General features: G+C 53.0%; 1 protein-coding gene across 5 annotated transcripts in view; it reads right to left on the reverse strand.

Moving 5' to 3' along the window:
- The window catches only part of YPEL5 (yippee like 5), a 12,527-nt gene extending 11,861 nt beyond the window's left edge, over positions 1–666 (reverse strand). For 4 of the 5 annotated variants that reach the window (XM_042051597.1, XM_042051598.1, XM_042051594.1 and 1 more), the window contains exon 1: positions 544–646. The gene's annotated coding sequence lies outside the window, so the exon portion shown is untranslated. Of the gene's footprint in view, positions 1–543 lie in introns of all 5 variants that reach the window. The other variant, XM_042051599.1, reaches the window with a different exon arrangement.
- Positions 667–5,235: the final 4,569 nt, after the last annotated feature.

Consider the following 5,235-nt stretch of genomic DNA (forward strand, 5'->3'; position numbering starts at 1 on the left):
AAACAGCAGGAAACAGCTGACGGGGAGGCACCGCCGCCGCCGCCTCCGCCGCACCGAAGGGCCGTGCCCGGGGCCCACCGCCGCCCCCTATCCCCGAGCCGCCCCGCCGCCCCCGCTCCTGCACCGGGCCTGGGCACGGCCCCGCGCCCACCCGCCCGGGGCTCCGCACGAGAACCGGCCCGAAAAGTTGCCCAGTGCGGGGCCGGGGGAGGAAGTTGTGTTGGCGGCGACGGGGAGGGGGTGCTCGGTGCCGGCCCCCGCCGGGAAGGCTGGGCGGCGCTGGGAGACGCTGACGAACAAGGGGACGCGGTGGGGGAAGGCCGGTGCTTTGTGGCGGCGCCGGGTAACGCACCGGGTCAGGCAGGGCCGGCCGCTGTCCCTCTCCGCGCCCGCCGCCGGACCGGACCGGAGCGGCTCGCCCGGGGCTCCGCCGCGGCCCGACAGACATAGCGCCGCGGCGCGGAGCGGCGGTCGCCGCCTCCCTCCCCAGCCGCCCCGGCCTCCCCGGGTAGCGCGGGGCGGGTGCGGCCCCCGCCCGGTTACCTGGCGCCGGGGAGCTGCGGCGGCGGCTCCGTGCCCGGTGTCTCCCCCGCCCTCCACGGCCCCGGCGCTCCGGATCGGCCGCGCGGCTCCGCCCCACCGTGGCCCCGCCCCCACGTGTCAATCAGCGCAGCCAGGCCCCGCCTCGCCGCGGCCCCGCCCCCTCTCGGCTGCGGAGGCTCCGCCCCGCCCCGGGTCGCCTCACGGCCGCGCCCGGCAGGGCACGGCGGGTCACAGAGTCGCAGAATCGCAGAATTATAGAGTTATAGAATCGCAGAGTCACAGAATCATCGAATCATCAAGGCTGGGAGAGACCTTTAAGATCATCCAGTCCGATCGTCCACTCAGTACTACCACGGTAACCCCTAAATCACTAAACCACACCTCCCAGCGCCAGGTCCAGAAGCCCCTTGAACATCTTAAGGGGTGGTGACCTCCCTGGACAACCTATTCTAATGCCTCACCAGCCTAACAACGAAAATTTTTTTGTCTAATCTGAATCTCCCCTATCTCAGTTTAAGGCCATTTCCTCTGGTTCTGTCACTGCAGACACGTCAGACGAGACCAGCCCTCACCTCCCTACGGCCTCCTCTCAGGTAATCGTGGAGAGCAATGGGCTCTCCTCCAGGCTGAGCACCCCCAGCTCCTTCAGCCGTTCCCCACAAGGCGTGTTTTCTAGACCCTTCACAAGCCTTCTTGCCCTTTGTTGGACACACTGCAGCACCTCAATGTCCTTTTTAAAATGAGAGGCTCAGAACTGAGCACAGTACTCCCACCAGTGCTGGGGATGGGGGTCAGGGCAGTGCTCAGTGCTGCAGCCCAGGTGCTGGGGGACCGGGGTCGGAGCCAGAGTGGGAGATGGAGCCGGGCCTGGAGCTGGTGTCAGAGCCAAAGCTGGAGCCTTATGGCAGCACTCAGCCCTTCCCCATCTGCCAAGTCCCATTTCCGAGGCACCTGTCAGCCACTGCCCTGAGCCTGCTGCCCTCCACTCCCCCATCTGCCTCTACCAGCCTCCCAGACCCCCTTGCCCCCCTCACAGCCCTGGCAGAGATGCCCACTATTGGGGGAGTCAAATGCCAGAGCCACATAACACCTCCCTGCACTCCTACAGCACATTGCCATAGACCTGGCTGGGAGGAAGGAGAACTCTGCCTCCAGGCACCTGCATTCCCAGGGATTTGGCCTACCCTGGCTGTGAGCTACACCATACTATGGGACTCTGTGAGGCTTGGAGGCGTAGAAAGGCACAGAGATGATTGTCAACCACATACCCACCTCAGTGAAACTGCGAGTCATGCTGCTTGCAGACTCTCAGGCCATTCCTATTGATATCTTTGTGGGATATCTTAAGCACTGCCCACTGTGGAGATGAAAGATCAGAGGAGAATGAGGCAAAGTGTGGCCCTTCTTGGCCATTGTTTGCAAGAGCTATCAGTTTCCTACCAGTTTTAAGTGCTCACAGATTGCCTCCTTGGCAAGTAGTGCTCTTGGACAAAATACAATGAAAAAAAATCCTTTTGAGTTGTTGGTTATGAAAAAGAGATGCAAAAAGATGTTTATTCCTTCTATGGGGCAAGCCATGCCATTTTAAGGATTTCTGTTCCTGAGAAAGAATTTTCATACCTGCGTCTATCCCTGTGGTATCGCTGGACAAGCTGCAGTAATGGCAGGAAGGAATGAGTCAGCAGGACTCTTCTGTCATTTCACACAGAGGCAAAGGGGCATGTCCATGAATGTACAGCATGCAGGACATGCTTACACACCCAGCTGTTCTTCAGCCTGTGTCTTGTGCATGGATTCTTTTATGAAAAGTAATGATGAGGTAGAAGGATACACAACAGCCTGTGTGAGGATAGACAGTCGGTGACAAGTCAACATCAATGTGCTAAGAACTGCTGTTTGCTTTGGACAGACCTCCAGAAAATCAGATCTGTTCAATATGGTCAGCTCTGGCCTGATCCTGAGTAGAGCTGAGCATTGACATTTCTCACTGGCCTCTCATCAGCCTCTCTTTAGATCATACAAGGGGAGTGAAAGGTGTTAGAGCAGTCCATCAGCCAGCAATCACCACTTAGTTAATGGCACAGGGACACCAGAAGTACTGAGAATATTAGAAGGAAGCCATAAAACTGTGCCTGGGGTCCCATTTACCACCAACAAATGGAGGAAATAGCTGGTCTAACGTGCCCTGTTTGTTAACAGGCTGACCTGATCTGCTGCTGATCCTCACTGGGTAACCATGAGCTGTGTCCCTGGTGGATCTGCTCCGTCTCGTCCCACGAGCTATACAAAGGTCTATGTCTTACTCATCTCTGCACAGCTCCCGTGGAGATCACCATAAACAAAGGCAAAACAGAGCAGAAAGAGAGTCAAAGCAGCGGTGCTTTAGTCAGCACTGGTGACTGGGTCTTATCTGGGTCCCTGTGAGCTCACTGCTCTGCTCTGCTGCTGAGGCATCTGCATATCCCTGGGCAAGCTGGTTCTTCCTGCCTCATTCTCCCTCCGTAAAAGGGGGCGAGTGATGCTCCCTGCCTTACTGGGAGGTTGCTTAAGTACTCTTCTCCAGTCCAGGAATATGGAGAGGTTGTATGTCTGAATATTGCAAACATCACAATAATACTACCATGAAAACAAAGCAAAGCCCAAACCTATGAATAGAATTAAATTCTCAGCAATAAGAAGGGTAGCTGTACCAATCAGAGAGAAACCAAATTGACCATGAGACAAGCAGAGAATGGATTAGCCTGTGCTTGACAGATGGTGCCAGGGACTGATGTTTTTATTTCCCTCGCAGAGGAGCTTAGAGGAAGGGGGGTAGGGGAGGGTGAGGTAGGGCACGTTTAATAGAACAAAGCAGCAGGCTGTAGCAGCTCTGCTGAAAACCACTAAAAATACCAAAAGCAATTTCCAATTAGCTTGTAAGGGACATGCTACGTATCAGCTACAGGGTGAAAAACAGGATCAGCAGTATTGTACCACATGGCACTTTTAATTTTCGAAGCAGCCTGAAAACCCTAATTAATTCTCCTCTGACACAGGGAAATGCAGTGCAGTCAGCAGTTTGTTCCTTTACTCCTTATGCCAGGTTTTGGGAAGACCCTGGGCCTTTTCCACAGCTGATTCATATCACAATAGCTCATATTACTCTGGAGGAGATAGTCCTCTCTGCAGCACTACTGAGCAAAAAAGTCTGTGTTAGATGTGGAACTGAATGAACCAGAGAAAGGTGAGATACCCACACCCAACAGCCTTAGTAAGACCCACCTTTAATATTTGCCCCATCTAAAGCCATTTTTCAGTGCTGTGAGCAACTGTATAGGAAGCATTTCAGAGAAAATTGGGTAACTGAGGAATTAAACACAATCTCAGACAGAACTGTGTAGTGAAACTCAAACACCAACATATTGATCTAATTAAAACCTGTGACACAACTTCAGTGGAATTCAGCAGGACCTGGGTACACCCCACTGAATGAGTGTCAGGGCTTGGGGGCTGGTTGTGCACGTCTTCTCTCTTTAAAAAGAAAATGTTACAGCTTGGTGGTTTTTGCTCCTGCTCTGTCTCCAGAACCACTAATAATTTTTTGGTACACTTGTGGATTCCTGTGAGGCAAAGTTAAGCCTACCAAACCAGGCATGCCTGAGGTGGGACAGTGATGCAGTGGGATTTTCCATTGCTGTTTCTTCCATGCCCAGGATTTCTGGCAGCAGAGAGGAGGCAGCTGAAATACAGAGCCAGGCTTGCAGGCTGTGATCTCTCTGGGAGACAGCGTGACTCCTTGCTGCCCCCTCTATGCCTTCTCAGCTTTGCCTCGCATCAAAGGCTGGGTTCATCCCACGAGCTGCTCTTGTTATTTGGCAGTGGCTACTGATAGCCTGTATTTTTCAGAGGAGATGGTACAGCCTGCAGCTTTATTCTCATAAGGTAAGCCTACTGACACACACAGAAATGTAATTGTCTTTCATTTGATATCACAAGCAGACACTGCTTTTGGCTTACCTGAAAGCTGACACAGGCACAAGTGCTGCTTACAGATACTTTTTCAGATGGCTGTATTTTTGCCAGGGGAAATTATTTGTACAGTTAATCTCAACATCAAAAGATGAAGGTCAGTGGTGAAGCAGTCCCTCCATACCCTCTCCATAATGACAGAGCTGGTCTCATTACTCTGTCACCATACCTAGTAGCTGTTGGCCAGATTTTAAAAGGTGTTTAAGTGTAACACCCCAAAAGACCCAGGAGCCATATCAGAGAAAGTACTTAATACCCAAAGAGGGACTTTGAATTTCTGTGCCATTATTAAGACATCAGGAATGGAGCCAATAAGCAGGCCTGATGCCAGGGAGTGCAGAGCGCTCTCCTGCAGACACGAGGAGTCATCGCTGTGCACACGGCAGTTCAGGGAGGCCGGCAGACAGACACACAGTCCCCTGGAGCCAGGCGTTGTTGCAGCGAGCCTCACTGCCATGCCCTAGCAAAGAAAACACGTTGCTAAGTAGGATGGGTGGTGATATAAACATATCAAAGTGGAGCAGGGATCTTGCAGGGTTTTTTCATTGCTAAGCCTTATCTTTTTGGTCCTCCATGGTGGAGGACAGTTACTGAAATAAGGAGGACTTTCAGGTTTTAGTCTACAAATTCTGTCCAGTGGCATGCTTTGCAAGATCTGATATGTTATCACTTTCCTTTGGGGGA

Source organism: Corvus kubaryi, unplaced genomic scaffold, assembly GCF_017639235.1.
Source record: "Corvus kubaryi isolate FWS band 111438036 unplaced genomic scaffold, C.kubaryi_AGA036_p1.0 76, whole genome shotgun sequence".
NCBI classification, from domain to species: domain Eukaryota; kingdom Metazoa; phylum Chordata; class Aves; order Passeriformes; family Corvidae; genus Corvus; species Corvus kubaryi.